General features: G+C 39.2%; 1 protein-coding gene across 3 annotated transcripts in view; it reads right to left on the bottom strand.

The window, feature by feature from the left end:
* The window catches only part of AFG2A (AFG2 AAA ATPase homolog A), a 208,603-nt gene that overhangs the window by 57,497 nt on the left and 133,122 nt on the right, over positions 1-17,984 (bottom strand). The window lies entirely within an intron of this gene.

The following is a 17,984-nucleotide window of genomic DNA, read 5'->3' as shown; positions in this document are numbered from 1 at the left end:
ATAAAGAAGTATTCATCCTGTCAATGTGCACATCAATCAAGTAAACTGCTCCTTGATCTAAAGCCTTGATGAGGCAATTACTTCTCCTAACATACCCTGTCATTTCAAGATGTTACAGACACAATCCTGACGGACACAGTCAAATATTATCTTTAAATCTGTAAGCATAATCTAGGTTATAAAACATGGGGGGGCAGGTGTTTCAAATGAGTGTTATGTTGAGTTATGGTGGGGATTAAATCTGATCAGCACATGATCTTCTATTCTACTGAACTTCAACTGATCCCTTTTATTCTGCCTGAAACAGCACAGAAGATGACCTTCTTCCAACACAAAAAGCACAGCATCATGCTAGTTACTACAGTAGTTCAGGCCATCTTTAATTTCTCCTATTCTTTATTTTGCCTTTTTTTTTTCCTCCTCATCAATTACACTTTTGTTACTGACTCCATACTTAAAAAATTCATTCATTTTTAAGAATGACTTTTTTTTCTGGGGCTGTATTCATTTATAGCTCTCCCTCTTTTCTGCTTTTGTATCAAGTCCTTCCCTTTATGATGTGAGCTTTATGATGCTACCTACTTATAGATCAATTATTTTCTAAGATAGATTATTGCACTGCTTCGCTGTTTAATATTACCATTGCTTATTTTCTTCCCTTTCTGTTATAAAAATTTGGGTTTTTCCTTAGCAGGCCTCCTCAAGTATATAAAAATATGCTGATACAATGTTTTCCTAACACCTTTACAACACCTGTTTACGCTTCTTTGCTAAGATAACCAGCGTATCTTTTTATACTGCATGTGCTTGCGGTATAATTTATAGAAATTGGGGTTTTCCCCCTGAAAGAGTATGTTTGAACAGTTAGTTTGCATAACATGCACAACTTTTACATATATAAACCAACTATGATTTATTAATACTTGAATGACTGGAGAGCTGCACCTATTGTGCCAGCTATGAAGCTGTCAGGCAGAAAGGACCAAAACAAGCCATGCTGAGCTCCTGAGGGAAATCTGTTCTTCAGATAGGCTTTCCTGTTCAGCGTTCCCGGAGTTTTACTCTTCTTCAATTTAAAGATGTCCAAATAGGTGTAAGCTTTCTAACTGAACAAGCCTACTCTCCTTATGGAATGCAAATTTTGGAAACCTTCAGTAATTTCAGGACATAAATCCTTAAGCTGCTGCTATACCCAAGCTGCACATTTTCTTAGCTAATACAGTGAGAAGCTGTTTCGGTCCCACCCTGCTGCCAGTGTCACAGAATGGCACTCTTCAGCACTGGGGAACTGTAATGTATTAGCCAAGCAGAAAAAAAGTACTTGATCACATCATCACTTAAAAGAAGCATTGTGTTTTTCCTACTAAACTTCACTGGTGAGTTACTGCTTATTTGCAAAGTTGAAATAGGAAATATCTTCAGTGTTCACAGGTGAGGTCTTCCCAGAATTTAGCAGAGTTTGATCCTGAAAGCTTCTTAAGTAATTGGTTTGGGAGTCACTTTGAATATTTATCGTGGGCTCTAATCACTGTTTAGAAATAGATTTGAAGTGTAGTCAATTTAACGTAACCATTTCACTATTCCATCTGTCTTTCTGTAGTAATACTCTCAAGGTGTTTGTAGGCATGCAACATATCATTTAAGGCAGACAATGGCACAGTTCAGGATACAGTTTAGGAATAATATGCCCAGAGCTTGATGTTGGCCAAGGTCAACGTGGCTTGCGAGGAGACACCTATCTCTTTTTTTGTATTGATCTTGATTTCCTGAAGCATTTGCAAATTGCAGAAAGAGTATTGAGACATTTAGATTACTCTAACTTAATTCACAGGAACATAAGTACTCAAAGCTGCCCTCTAACAAAGAGAAAATACAAGCAGTTGCCCTTTGAATAGGGAAAACTCTGGAGCTTTACCTTTAGGATTTATCAAACAAACCTAAGGAAAAAAAAAAACCTACTTCAAGTTAGTAGCTACATTTCTAACACTACAAGCTTCAAAACTATTGAAATGGCTTCCCATATATTCTTTAGCGTTCAAAATTATACTCATATTCATTCTTCAAGTTTCTGAATCCATAAAGTCATGCTTTGACTGAAGGCTAGAATATGCAGGATCAAACAGAGAATTTGATTTTACTCAGGCTGCTCTGATAGGAAAATCAGAGTTTCAGGTTCTTTCTGGGGATGCAAAGATACAATCTTTTGGTACCAATAGCGTATGTGTGCAGAAATTGGTCTCCAAGAAGTCTATGCCAGGATATTCAGCTCCTCTCATAACAGAATCAAAACTATCCCAGAGGCTGAACTGAATTGTCTGGGTGTTCCCTGAAGGCTTGCACATATTCCCAAACCCCAGATCTGGTACATACCAGATCCTTGTGAAGAATTGTCACCATCACCGGCTTAGCCTGTGCAAAGGTTGTCTGGGAACACAGTACATTAACGAGAACGCACCCTCAAAACAAGTTCCATCCATGGACTTAAAGGGAAAACAGTGGACCTAAACAGAAAATTAAAGCCTTTTCTTGGCCACTATCACGTACCTAAGTGACCTCATTTTGAATTTCTCACACCCCAGATCCCATCAGGAGCAAAGCACATTGATCTAACTCTAGTCTCTGACGCAGACCACAGTGAACTCACAAGATGCCACTCACCCACGAGAAAATCCATTTAATGGGGACAGGGCCCTAGTGTACAGTAGTCAGGACACGCACAAAACATTTAGCAGCCTGAGGGCATGTGGGGATGGAGAAAGAAAAAGAAAGAAAGAAAGAAAAAGAAAGAAAGAAAGAAAAAGAAAGAAAGAAAGAAAAAGCAAGCAAGCAAGCAAGCAAGAAAGAAAGGAGGAAGTTAAGAGAAAAAGAAACTATCAGTGTTTCTGAAAATTGAGGCCAGGGTCATGATACGTGGAACTGTGAGCCTGCCAGAAGTGGCATTCCCAGAGAAAAACAGGGTCACAACCAAGAAATGGTAAAATACCATTCTGGGAGGTCTCTCTGCTCTTGAAATAGGCTTTATATGTGAAGATGGATTGGGCTAACATGAAACTGCTGAAATCTGTTCATAAGATATTTGACTTCAATGAAGGGAAGGATTTCTTTTCTTCGTCTTTTTCAAAGGACTGAAGCTTCTTTCCAAATTTTGAAAAGCCTGGCACCGCTGGAACTTGGGCTAGTTAGGACACCATCTTACTGTAGACTTCCAGGCAGCAAAACCATACTTGGCTATGCAGCACTTTTCTACACTGAATGGCAGAAGCTCCATTTCTTGAAACTTTGTGACTAAACAACATCCTAAGATTTCTGGAGAGAAGTTTAATATATATGTGTGTATGTGTGTGTGTGTGTATATATATATGTATCTGCACAGCACATGATGACATCTCCCAGCAGTTAGTCTTTTAATCATTATCTGCATTTCTACCATTTTTTCAACCCAAAAAGCAGGAAGCACTTTGCTTTTCAACAGGAATTACTAAAGAGATTTCTTGGTGCTGTAATTTCTGCCACAAAGGTGCTGACAATTAAACAAAACCCGTTTTTAAACATAAAAGTGAGGATAATTAAAATGTAAAGTGAGATAAATCGTTCCCCAGACAGAGTTGGGGATTATGACTGTCAGACTTGGAAGCAACAACTTCTCATCTGCTCAAGGTAAGTTAAAACTCAGTTGTTGACATACAATTCAATCTCCTCTTGCAAACACACTTGGCTTAGCATCTCTTCGTGTTTTAAAAACAGTACTTGTATAACAGAGAACACAGCTGCAACACTCAGAAATCTTCTGTTCTTAAACCACAATTACAAAACTGCCAGCATTCAAAAGTAAGAGAATCAAAAAAATGCCACCCTACAATAATCTACACAGCTGGGTGTTGGGCTCTGCACTGGAGAACTCCTGCAGCAGCCAGTCTCCAGCAACAGCAGCACATCTCTGCAGACTTTATACTAATTTCTGGTACCCCCGCGTATAAACCAACATGAGTGTTTCATAACTCACAGGATTTCAGAATTGCTGGAAGATTTATTAGCTAAGGTGACACCCTTTTGCCCCTCTGAGAACACAAACATCCACAGACAAAAAGTTCACGAGGGGCGGTTGAAATGAATCTCAGTTAACATTGCTTTTTTATCCGGCTCTGCACATAGGAAGTGTTTCCAGAAAAATCCTCAAAGCCCTTGCACACGATGCAGAGGCTGCTCCTGTGGCACAGTACTTCAGGTTTTACGTCCTTACATCAGTCCAGCCCTAAGATGGACAAAAGCCTGTTTGGCTACAGCTGTGCTTAATTGCAGGGCTTCGCTGGGTGAGCAGTCCCAGTCCTGGCCCTCCACCTGTGAATCATGCTAACCAAAGACAAGAAAACATTTATCTGCAGAAGCTGAGGGAACTCTGATGTGTCCCCTCAAACACCAGGCTTCCCTTGTTTAGAAAATGCTCGGATTTCATCATGAAGCATCCATTTGCCTCCTCCTGCCCAAGAAGAGCTCTCCTCAGTTCAGTATCCATAAACCTGCTTAGCCAGGCTGAATGGAAACCAGTTGCGTCCCCATCTTCCCAGCCTGTGCCAACGTGGCAGAAAAGTGCCTGGAGGAGAGAAAATATAAAGTCTACATCCCTCCCAAAACTCTGGAAGGGATGGGCAAAGGTGATCTAATACAAAAGCCTGCACCTGGGAAAGAAGCAAGAGGTACTGTACTCCAAACGTGATGCAGCCACTTGGACCTTATAATTTTATTTCCGAACAGTAAATTCCAAGCAATGGGAAGGGTAGTAAAATAATTATGATACTCTGCACCACAGGAGGGTATCATAGAACTCCCCCAAAAGCAATTTTGCTCCTATCTGGTAGGTAATATTAATAAGATCGGCCTCTTACTTCAGTGGCCAGTTCAGGCATCAGATGGTGTCAGACCCTGCCCTGGGCTCAGGCTTTTGTGGCTGCACCTGGGCACACGCCAGCTTTGCGTGATGCACAGCCCAGTCACAGCCCACCCATGCAACGGGACATTTAAACACACCGCATGTTGTCTGCGCAGACCTACATTAGACTGGAGATGTTTTTAACAAAGGAGATGGAGAGCGGATAGGCACAGGGGCCAGAGGGTACTCTTAATTGCAGCTATGCCCTTGTGTGTCCTCTTAAATCAAGTATGGAAGTGGTATGGTATGTTTAAAGTATTCACTGAGCACAGGAATAGAATGGCTAATGGCTGAGTCTGAATTTTTTTTCCAATTTTTTGTTTAGTTGAGATTTCAGTATCACATTCGACATTTCCTTCACAAAGGGCTACTTTCAGGTAAACTGGAAGTAGATAACATACACCCAGAAAAACAGATATTGCCAGTGAATTCAAAATGAAAATAATTTGACAAAAGACCGTGTCGATGCATCTCTGCCTATGGAGATCTATGAAGAGACTGGTCCTTGTCTCAATTATTCATCTTTCTTCCTTGAACCCAGACTATAAATGCCCTAAATAACCCATTTTCTAAGAACTGGATTTGACATTAATTATTTGTTACAATGTCATATAACACTACTGCTTAAAGAACCATGCAGAGAGTAATATATACGAAGTAAGCAGAAACTGTTCTGATCCATTAGCAAAATCTACCTTACTCAAAGTGAAACAGTAAGAAACAATTTTTCCACCACTTCTATAATTATCACCACGAAACTACTGAATTTAACAAAATTAAGAACTATTTCTCACTTGTTTCTGAATTCTGACTTGATAAACCTTGAATAAAATAAAAAGTCTTTTAAATTTCTATTAATTATTATATACTAAAAGGATACTAAATTATCATAATACAGCTGATGTTGCTATTCACATTGCTGAAATGAAACTCGACACACTACAAGTTATATCAGGAACAATTCCTTTAACTTCCTATTTGTATTTTCTTTTAAATTAAGACAGACTCTTGGAATATCTCAAAATATTTTTTTCTTTTTAACCATTACTTATTTCCTGCTGTTTTTTCTTCAGGTTTTCATTCCTGTGAATTTCAGTGAAGCAGCTGTAAGAGGTAACAATTACAGCAAAAACGCTTAATTACCCAACTAGCTTTTAAACAGTACCTGTGGGCACATACAGTCCTCACATGAAGGTACTTAAAAGTAAACCCACAGGAATTATTGTTAAATAATGGTACGATTATCAAAGAAAATTATTCTCTGTGAGTCATTTTACATTAATTACAATATATTATTTGAAAAGTAACATAGATGCAGTTTGTTCTGCAACGCTCCTAGGAGAGTTTAATGAGCAGTCCCACTAGGAACCATAGGCAGGAGCTGGACTGACACAGCTCTCACTGCCTGCACTAAATCCTCCCCATGTATGCTGAAGTCTACATTGAACTTGGCAGGAATGAACTGAAGCAATAAAACTAATGAAAATCAGTTACAAGAGGCTACAAACAGCTGTAAAATATTTAGAGAAAACCATGGAATTGAAGACCTGACCAGACTTCCAAATCCCATTTTCTAACATTCTTAAAATACCCACTCCGCTTTTTAAAAATCTCTCCAAACAATGGTTTGATTTAAGAGTACACTTTAAAAAATCTGAGAATTAATTAAGAAAAAAGCTATTCAAATACCATTTATAACTGATGGGAGAGTATCACTTAGGCAACATTTATGAATGTATAAAGTAGAAAAGCAGTCGTTAATCTCTCTGATTTTCACCCTTCCATCAGGAAACTGTATCACACACGTCTTTTTTTAAGACAAAGAACCTCCTCTTCTACAGCAGCCATCATTTTAATATGAGATTTAATAGCACACATAGCTTACATATTACTCACATGTGCAATACTGTGTTTGTATGCATCAAGCTCAACTGGAGTGCTGATTGTTCAGTTCTATGAATTAGACTACAGAGAAATTTTTTTTCACAGCTTCCTTTGGATTATTATTATTCACAGCACCCTTCCATTACCTCCCCAAATTCCTCACTGACAAGTCCACCAAAGGGAGAATCACTGTAACTATGTACACTTAAACTTATAAGATGTAAGAGCCCCAGCCTGCTGTTGTAAACCAGAGTAGTTCCGCTGTTGTCTTCTGGCACTTTGCTAATATTTACAGCGGCAGAGGCTAGTCCCAGAAATTAAACACTGGCCAGTGGCTTCTCCATGATATGAATCAGCAAGTTTACATAACCTCAAAATCCTAAAACTTGGGTGGTTGAATATTACTCATTATCCCATCACCGACTCCTTTCGGCCAGCAGGGAATTCCAGAATTCGGAAATTATCTCTAACTCACTGTGATCAACACAAGGATTACAGACTGCTCTATTCTGCCCCAGGGAATTAAACTCCAAGTTAAAGAGCTTCCTTACCGAGCTAAAATGTAAACCAGCACTGTTTCTACCACAGAAGAAAAGCACCTGGAGTCAGAGCCAGACCATGGAGGAGGGAACACAGAAGAGTGGGAAAAACAGATGAGCAAGAAGAGAACAGGAAAAGCCGGAAAGAAGTAAGTAGAGACAGAATATTTTCCATTAAGATAATGTCAAAAGAGCCAAAGACGTCAATACGATTCACGCACATGAGCAGTTCTTGAAAGGATCTGACACAGTTAGCACTTCAGTTTGTCGGTGAATGGAAATGAACACCAGTAGCTAGAGCTGCCCAGACTTTTGCATCCCTTCATTTCCTGGGGAAGGCTTTAGGCTAAGAACTTTTGGGTCAGGAAAGCAAATAAAAGACTCAGAAATGGTAACAGGGTGCCTTCCTGGAGCTTCTGCTTGGATATCGTAAACTTTGGTGGAAACACGTTCTGCAAGTGTCCTGGCTGAGCTATGTCCCTTGGGATACACGTGGCTGTCCCTTCTGCTGTGGACCACACAGCTCTGTGGGACAGCTGCTGGCTGCATGGTCCCCGAGTGTCCCCTGTCCTGGTTCTGGGGACACCCAGCACTGACCAAGAGCAGACCGGGGAAGCACGTGAGCTACAGTACCTAGCAAGCACAGCAACATTTTCAAACCAAGTCTCTACTATCATATACATATAACACAGAATGACAGGTTATCCTTGTATATTTTGACACAGCATTAGAAGCAGGACTTGCAAAGCTAGCCAAATACCTGAGGCTGAATCCCCAGCACATTAAAAGCCTATTTACTATTGCCTATAATGCTATTTTTTTATATATGTATGTGTGTATAAAAATGCAAAAGGAGATCCATATGGAATTAATTGTATTGTTAATTTTCTGTGGGTTTTTATTTTCTTTTTTTTTTTTTTTTTGTACATAAAAGAACAAGGTCAGTGTTTTCCAGAATTACCCACTTGCTTTATATGATGAGAAAGGAAAAACGTTCCTATTACGAACATTGTTTGGGAGAAAACAATACAACATTTATGGGAATTTTTCTCATTTGACTTTAGAAAAGGAAACATAGTAGAAAAAACACGTGGAAGAGTACAAATTTTTATGTGAAATATCAGTACAGACATCTACCACTGGAGCTAATAAAAGCAGCAGCAGTCTCTTAGGTGGGTCACTCACCACAGAAAAACAAAGAATATACTGTGCTCTTGGGCTTCACAGCTGCTTGATTTCATAAGTAGGTGGAGAAACCTAGATTCTATGTGACATTTAATGTACCAGTTACAAGATCCATCTGCTTGATTTTACCAGTATCAACTTCTACATCAGTTCTCTCCCATTTGTTTAGCTACTTGATACCCAGCTACATGGATGTCATTGTTCTCCACTCTTCTACAACTCTGGATGCCCCACTCTCAACTTTCAGTCCTCCGAGTGCATCAGCAATGCCAGAATAGATCACACCCAATGACAAGTGTTTAATTTAGATGCCATACTCCATCAAGCCTCTAGCATACATGCAGAAATCAAGGTTTACTGGAAGTAAACTCTGCTCAAATCTGGACAGATCTTTGACAAAGATAACAAAGGGTACGCACATAACAAAAGTTCGAAGTCGCTCCTCTAGTGTACGAGGGGTGACAGAGCTCCTCAACAAAACCGCTGTCAAAAAACAAAACAAAACCAACCACCCGTATCAGTATGGGCAAGCCCAACAGCTGGGAGAAGACATTGTTTCCCTGTTAATTTTGTCCTGAGAAACACAAAAGTGGTGGTTTTGCTGACATGAAGAAAGCTTGAAGCAGGCAATGGTCACAATGGTCAAAGAATCATAATGTATAAAGATTCCTATAACTGGCCCATTTGACAAAGATTTGGATAACTTTAAATATAAGACAGCACTATCTAGATCACCTGTAATAATCCTAAAAAGCATCTAGGACTTTGGCTTCACTAAGGCAGGAAGCATGCTTGTGTCACCCTGCCTCGTCAGTGAAGAGGCAGTATTTTCAGAATTAGCTGATTGAAAGGAACTCCACAGACTTCACTGAAATGTCACGGGGGATGATGAACCGGTGTTACTTTCCCATGAGTTAAAAGAGGTGTTAAAACAACGAGCGATGTCTGTATGAACCCCATCGTTGATCCCACATTTACTTAAATATCTTTAAATCCATCCAATTCTGTCTGTTACCTATTTAAAATTAATATTAATGAGAGCTTTTAAATTAAAAAAGGAAATATATCCCTATGAGTAGAAGATGGTAGACAAATTGGTAACGTATGCGTTCAATGAGCCAAAGCACTGGTGTAGGTCATTCCCAAGAGTCATGCCCCACTTCTTTCCAGGCAAACGCTCGCTGCCGTAACACCAGTCCAAAGTCTAGAGAGCACAAAGAGGAACCCATCATTCCCCAGTATGTACCTTCTTTATTACCAGTTATTTATAAAAAACGCAGCCTCCAGAGATGCCACTAAGTCTTAAAACGCCATGGTGTATATACTTCATAACCACAGTTTATGCCTGTTAACAGTATCATGGGTAGACACCTACTTCTGCACACTGCCACAAACTACATCTAAGTCCCTTGTCAGTTTATGTCCAACGTATTTTGGTGGTGTTTGGCTTATTCTAAGGTTTATTTTATTTATTTTTCCAGCGCACTGACATTCCAGATGACAGCTCCAGAAGTGCATTCACATTCCGCTACCTCTATTTAAAATATTTCAAAGGTTATAGTAAACGGAGGAAAGGGTAGCAGATACAGATAAGTATAGTGAACCACATACAGCAAGGGAAAGTATTGCTTGCCTTTGATGAGGTAAGTAAATAATTAGCTACACATAAGGCACTTCACTTTGAGTCTCTCAGAACAGTGTTACACAGGCAAAAGCTTCTGAAGACTTTAAGAAGGGAAACACTCAAAATTCATCATCTCCCTGTGCAGGCAACATATCATGCCTGCCAAACTAGACATAAGATCTTGAAATATTAAGCTGATTAAGGATGGGAACAGTTTTTCTTAATAGACTGCCTCATAAATAAAATCAGTAATTTTGCTAAACCCAAAGTATTTCTTGAGGAATGTGCTCACTTGGACAAAAGGGATGGGGGGTGGGGCAACAGCATAAGCATGTGAGACAAGGGCCTAAAGAAACCTTCTCTTCAGAATATTTCAGTGATTATTTATTTCTTATTTAAGGGGAGGATAAGTCAGACTGTTGTGTCATGACCATAAGTCTCTTAACTGTCCAATAATGCACCATAGTGAAATGGGGTTCATCTGGCTAAATATAGATACCTGTCTTCGAGCTTATCACCTTGAGCACCACTGATAGTCAGAGGAGCTCAAGACATAATTAATTTTTTCATTAAAAAAGTAAATTATGTTAATTATGTCCTGAATTCTCTATTTGACTATGAAAGTGCAATAGACTATAAAGGGAATCAGTTTGATTGGCTTAGTCAAATTGTTTTCTGTTCTTCACTGTTGGAACATTTATTTTCACCATCATGATCATCATTACAAACCCAAGGTAAATATGTAAGAAAAACCATAGCCATTTAGTATTACATGCTTTTACACTAATAAAATTATCATCTTATTTGTGTACCCCTTAACACGTATTCTACAAAGTAATTTCAGCCTCTGGATAATGAATTATAGTATATAACAGCATAACTAAGAACAAAGCCTATTGAAAAGATCTGACTAGTGGCAAGATGCTAATGTAACAATAGATATTAAATAGGTGTAATATTTCAAATTATTTGGTATGTTTTATGTTAAACTATAAATGATGAAAGTCCAGAAGTGCAATGAATATAATTTTGTTTTGTGTAGTCACAAGATAAATTTAGACAATTAAGCTCTCATTAGTGTTTTTTCTCATTTTATTTTAGTTTTTGCTATAATGACCATTCTTCATTTAAAGCCTATTCTCTATAGTGGCTTATTTAGGGAAATTTTGCTGAACACAAATACTCCGTAGTAGATTACAGAAAGTCTAAAACTCTGTGAAAACAAAGGGTGCTCTGAGGATGGAAGAGAATTTGAGTCAAGAAATACTGGAAAAGTTCAGAATAAAAACAAGTTATCGAGCACTGATATTAGCTGCTAGGGCTTTATAAACCCTGTGCTGCCTCTTAGCCTTTTGCCTTGGGTGGTTTCTGGTTCTCTAGGAGCTACTGAAAGCACTTTTCACCTCCTATCAACATTTGGTACTACAGACCCTAAAGATGCTAAAGAATTTGTAGCCTTACTTGTCCTGTTTGTTACAGACTGTTTTTGTGTAAGATCCTGGCTTTCACATAGCCTCCCTAACCCCAAGTAGCATCTCACCAGTCTACAATATTTTGGTGTAGGCCAATAAAATTGTTTTATATTCTTGAGTCATTAAATGGTTTTTAAAAAAAAAACAACACAACACTCAACACTCCACCAACTAACTAACATCAGAGCGTGATTTAAGACCAAGCAAGGAACATCAAAAGATATTTCAACATTGTTTGATGCTCCTCTCTTGGCCATAAGCCTTCCCCAGTTTCACAAACAGAGGGTAAAACAAATATTTCCAGTTACACGTATGCTCACACGCTCTTGGCTAAGTGAGGCCAGACCTTTCTCTGTTGACTAAATTGGTATGCCTTAGTTGCCAATTGGCTTCGAATATTTCTCAGAAATATGAGGTTCCTCCTGCAGCAATACCTAGATAATGAGGGACGATTATGAGATGAAAACATACTGACTTCCAAAGGAGAATAAATGGATATGAATACAGTGCGATACAGTATGAAGAATTTTATCGCCATATAGGCGATCGCAGAACACAAAATTCTCCTCAAGGAATTAAGATAATCACACAAAACCTACGGACTTGTAGGGGTACTTGAAAGTCTGTGCTTCATTCAGAGGAAAGTAAACTGAGAATTACCCCCGTCACTTATATAAGCAAAAGCTATCAGTGAAATGAGGGCCAGCTCCTCAGTGCATCCCATCCTCTCCATCGCCCCGTCCTGGCCTAGGCACCTCCAGACAACAGGCAGAGAGCCACAGGAATGCAGGAGCAGGAACCCTTCGGTGCTGTTGCCTCTGAGATAATGAGGAAGACTCGACGTCACGTGAAGGAGAAGCAGCATGACTGTGCTGTCAAAATTGTTCCAACAAACAGGTAGAAATTTCAAGAAAACGTTTTACCCTTCGTTGCATGAAGTCCAAGCCTCACAGACATCAAACATTTTGAAATTATTTCCTAAAGATCCATCATTTAAAATGGTTTTTGGCTACAAAATTGTGCATAAATGAAGTGGAAAAATAAACTATTATGAAAGTACAGATATTTGCAAAGAAACAGATGTAAATACATCTCCGTGACAGAGGAAACACATGCAGGAAAATTTCTGCAAGATTTTCTTCTCCGAAACTAAAAATAATTAAAAAAAAAAATGTCAGAGGGAAACAGTCAGAAAATGGGATACAGCTATTTTCTGAATAGCCACAGATGTCCAGAATTATCGAGAACATAAAATAAAAAACGAATTAAGGTATTTTCTACAGAATAACTGACAACAGTGTTTAATACTATTGCTTGATATTTCCTGAAATAGTTACTGCAACTTCCACGTTTTCAAAAAAGGTTTCCAGCATTTGTTTGTTTATGGGTGCCTCTAGTCTTTACCGTAAGGCAGTGACAGGCAGCCTTTAATGAAGTGGTGTATGGCTGAGTAAATGTATTCACTCCCTGACCTGCAAGCCCATTTGGATGCTTTTAGCCCCTCTGGAAGCAGTAGCGGCAGCATAAGGCACCAGCGAGATAAAGCAGTGTTGGCCAATTACCAACGGTGTCCTCTCACGTCACCTGACAAAACACAGCAGTTGCTTCTCCTGTTTTTGTACCTACGATGAACTTCGGTAATCTCCTCTCTCCACGTACAAGGGAACATCTTAAGGCGCCTGGAAGCCACAGAAGCTTGGCAAACCATTTGGCTCTGTTTTAAATATTATGTAGATTATAGAGGACAGAGAACAAGTTTTACTTTGTAAATACAATTAACAACTGTTAAATCTTTACCTTTGCACTCCGGTTTTTCATTTTAACAGTTTAATCTCTGAGTCATACAAGTGTGTCCTCGTTTTATTTGTCAGACACAGAAATCCACATTCTTTTCCCCAAAATGTTTGTATTCCCAGCCGCGGGCAAGACACACGCTTGCCATTCTGGTTTCTAGAATAAATTTGCAGCCTGGAAGACCAGACGGAGGCTCAGGGAAGCTACTGCCTGCTCATAACTAAGACGACTGAACTGTCTTCCAGTAAAGTCTTTCCGTGTTTAAAAGCCAGTGAATAACTGTCTTTAAAATAAAGGACTTAAGTCTTTCCTTCGACCTCGGTTGATCAAAGTGCTCGAGCAAAGGATTTAAGATTGCCATTTTGAGAACCTTTTCCTCTCTTTTTCCAAGCCACAACAGCAAATCTAATAGTGCTGTAAGATCTCACCAGAACATGTATTTGAGAATAAAGGACTCTGGGAGACATGGGGGAGCTCTAACTGAAAAACTCAAACCTTGGTTAAGTATCGAAGGTACTACATATCAACACAGGAGGCTGCCAGACAGGAAAGATAACTTCAGCTGCTTGAAAGGAGTAGATGCAACAGCAAAATGCCTGAGCTGGACAAATAGTAAAAGTCTACCAACTACCTTCTCAATGTAGAGCTGCTGGTAGCTGTGTGAACAGGCAGGAATCCTCTTGAGTGATAATGATCAGCAGATGTAGTAAGCACGGTATGTTTTTGCAGTGTCTTTACCTCTGTGGTTATACTGTGGTCTTCCAAGGAACCTAATGGCTTTTCATGCACCTAGAAATCCAGAACACTAATCAAGCCTATTAAATATTAAGCCTATTAAAATGTTTTAGATTGATTTGTCAGTGCCTAGAATACTGTTCTCTAACTTTATATTGGCTAGTAGAAATCAAGGACCTGGGTGTGCAATTCAACATGCAGGTTTTGGCAGTTGTAAACCTTTTTCTCCGCCTGCCTGCTTTAAATCTCTGTCTTACCAAACAAAATAAATGAAAACAAAAATTCAGAGAAGGTGAGACTGTAACAGGCTATGCAAAAAGCTAAAGGCTTTCAAATGCATGTGAAGCAGAGATGGAACCACTCATTTCAAATTAAGTAATGAACGAAATAAAAGTTTCCATTCTAATAAAAATAATTGTTAATTATTGATAGCTTCAGTGCATTAATCAGCTGCTTGAAAAAAATGTTCTCCAATCAAAATCAGGTGCAATTGCTTCTAAATCCTTCCATGCCCTTGCACATCATCTTGGAAAAAGAAGCAAAAGTAAAAAGTTTACTCAGGGAAACAGCACAGTCCTGAGAGTTAAAAGTATCAGAGAAGAAAGAACATTCTGCAATACACCAGAACACTTTTCCTTTGCTGTGCAGCTTCATCTGTGCAGACAACATAGTCCTAATTGATGTTTGTACAGAACACTGGTAATCTTGCCTTTGTGCATTGTATCAGGCACAGGTAAAATTAGCCCACACTATGTGAGGACAGGTAAGAGATTTAAGTAAGTCTTTCATTCCAAGCTGTCTAACTGGAAGAAGTAAGTCATTAGGAAAAAAAAATATTTGGAATCTCCAAATATTTCTTTGACATGATACAACCCCTTTCCACAGAATAAAAATTTTACGGGAAAGCCTTCCTTCCACACGCACCTTCTATTTTTGTACACACCCACCCCATTTTTTAAATAACTGTAGCAAAACATATGAAAAATTAAAAAACAATTGTTTGAGTTTTGGCAAAGCTTAAAAAGTATAGGCAAGTCTAGAAAACAGAAAGCTAGCCACATGATAATGATAACTTTGTTCTTGTATATAGGATGAGTTGTTCTTAGCACTCTAATTCAGTCTTTGCCTGGATTCACAATTCCCAGGTTTCGTACAAGGGTTTGTGTTTCTCTAGAAAGGTCAAGTCTGAGAGGTTTTTCATCCTGAAATAAAAGGACACTAGCACAAAGCTGCAACATACAAGGTAACGGAAATTTGCTTCAAGCAGGGTGTGACTTAGACCAATTACGTGTACCTGTTGCATGTCATCTCTCTGAAGAGGTGCCAAGCCCAGCCAGACTAAATCCCCAACGCACTGCTGGATGCTAGGGAAGTTTCTGTGTTAAGCACTGACAGCACTACCCTCCACTTCGCTTCAGCCACAGAGAACAGTCATGCATTAGGAAGGGGGTGGCTTGCACGGCCTAAGAGGTTGTTTTTGTCTCTGCATTCCAATGGTGAAATTTAGAGATGTCCATCAGTAACCATGTATGCACAGGTGCTGCATCTGCTTTTCCCACGGATCCATGAATTTGGCTCTGTGACCTTTTGTTTACTAAATCAACTAGCTCTCCAATATCTTTTTAAGGACCCCATAGGTGTTAGTGTCTCTACTTGTTTTCTACTCTTTAAAAATTCTGTTTCCATATTAATAAACCAACTTGTTAATCGTTCCAGTTCAACTGCCTATTGGATGTCACATGCAGGAAATGTTCTACATAGCACTGTCAAGGAAAATGAACCTCCCACATGGAGGGAGGCAAAGGCGGGGCAAAATATGACAACGAATGCATATAAAATTATACAATCCATTATATAAAATGGATAAAAAAAGGTTGTAGACAGGTGGGGGTCAGTCTCTTCTCCCAGGTAACAAGCAACAGGACCGCCTCAAGTTGCACCAGGGGAGGTTTAGGTTGGATATTAGGAAAACTTGTTCACTGAAAGGGTGGTCAAGCATTGGAACAGGCTGCCCAGGGAAGCAATGGAATCACCATCCCTGGAAGTGTTTAAAAAATGAGTAGATGTGGTGCTTAGGGACGTGGTTTAGTGGTGGACCTGGCAGTGCTGGGTTAACGGTTGGACCTGATGATTTAAAGGCCTTTTCCACCCAAATGATTCTATGATAGAACAGCAAAAAGTACCATTTTCTCCAAAGCATTCCACCAAAAAGCTAGTAGGGATCTTTTGAATCATGACCATAGTTTGTTTAAATAGGATAAATCACAAAATGTGAGTAGGTAAGTCAGCTAGGGAAGGCGTATCTAAATTTCATACCACATTTCAAAATTTTCCAAGGCACTTTAGGAGTGTGAGTCCCAAATAACCTGATTCTTTTTCACTTCTAGTGACAAGTCAGGCCCTCCACTCTGAAAAAGTTTGAGCAAAGTACTTTTGAAAGTGTCACCTTCAGTGAGACCATACCATGCTGAATAAATAATATAATACAAAATATCTTTATTACCTAAAGAAATGACTACAGCTCAGGCAATTTTCTGGGACACCTTCAGCACAGTTACTAATAAAGTTTCATCAGCTGGAGGGCAAGGGGGAAGAGACAAGAAGAAGAGTAATTTCGGGAAAAGTAATTTTCCAAAAATTGTTTTGGGAATAACTCATTCCTGAGTGCTTGCAATCCAGGTATGTGCCACACATGACTTTGTGTTTAAAGTGCAGTTGAACTCCAAAGGGGAGATGGACGGAGGCTGAGAGATTTATGTGATTCTAGACTTGTTGGTTTTACTATTAGGTGGTGTGCAGCTCTGATTTAAGATGTGCCGAGCAGGCCTTTATATAAAATAGCAATAAATTAGTGATGCACATGTAGGTTTACGTGTCAGGAGTCCAGAGCACTGAATGCATGCTCAATGAGTTTTATAAATCTGTGTAAATAAATATAAATGAAATCACACTGTGGGATGTCCCTGTCTTGTGTGTCTCAATAGTATCCAAATTAGACACAGTCTATTTTCAACGTGTTTACAAATATGCTCACAGAAACACACTAATTATCAGCCTGAAAAATCAGCTTGGGTTTTGAGAACCAATTAAGTTCCCTGTGCGTTCATTTTTGTCAGGAAAGTCAGCAGAGACAACTCAAAACATACACAGGCAGTGTATCTGCTGCCTGAGATGAGATTTCTACAATTACTTTTTCTGACTATAAAGTTAGCAAGAAGAAATGAACTAAGAGTATTTACATTTCCCATATATGATTCATGGTGTTATGCCAAGGTCACCCAGGTCCTTGGTATTAAAAGGTTATATAAACACATCCCTGAGGTAACTAAAATGAATCAGATAGGCAGCGGACAGAGTGCAGGCCTGAACTTGGAAAGGGAGGGGGTGTGAAAGCCAGACCCTTGACATTAACAAAAAAAACAATTAAAAAAAAAAAAATTTAAAAAATCACTTTCATTTGTAACTTCACACAAAACAAAAAGAAATGTGGTATTTCTGGGAAAGCAAATCAGCAGGAAATGTTTCCTTTAGGGGAGGGAGGAGCAGAGAGGCAAAAAGGCAAACCCCCCCCCCCCCCCCCCAGTATTTGTGCCTCTAGAAACTACGTGAGGAGCTCTCAGTACCCTGCGTCCTCATGCTATGCCCCAACCCCTGCCTTAAATTCTGAGCACTGACAAGGACTTGAGGTTGGCGCCTAACCTCAAAGTGCCATTTTGGAGCTGGTTTTCTGTCGGGCAAGCTACTTCACAGGTGAAACAAAATTAGAAGATGAAAAAGTTGCACCCAGGACTATAAAAGGATCAAACAATTTCCTTTTCTGTAGT

The sequence above is a fragment of the Falco peregrinus genome, chromosome 2 (genome assembly GCF_023634155.1).
Source record: "Falco peregrinus isolate bFalPer1 chromosome 2, bFalPer1.pri, whole genome shotgun sequence".
Lineage (NCBI taxonomy): Eukaryota > Metazoa > Chordata > Aves > Falconiformes > Falconidae > Falco > Falco peregrinus.
The sequence above is the reverse complement of the archived record's forward strand: the minus strand, read 5'-3'. Positions and strand labels throughout refer to the sequence as shown.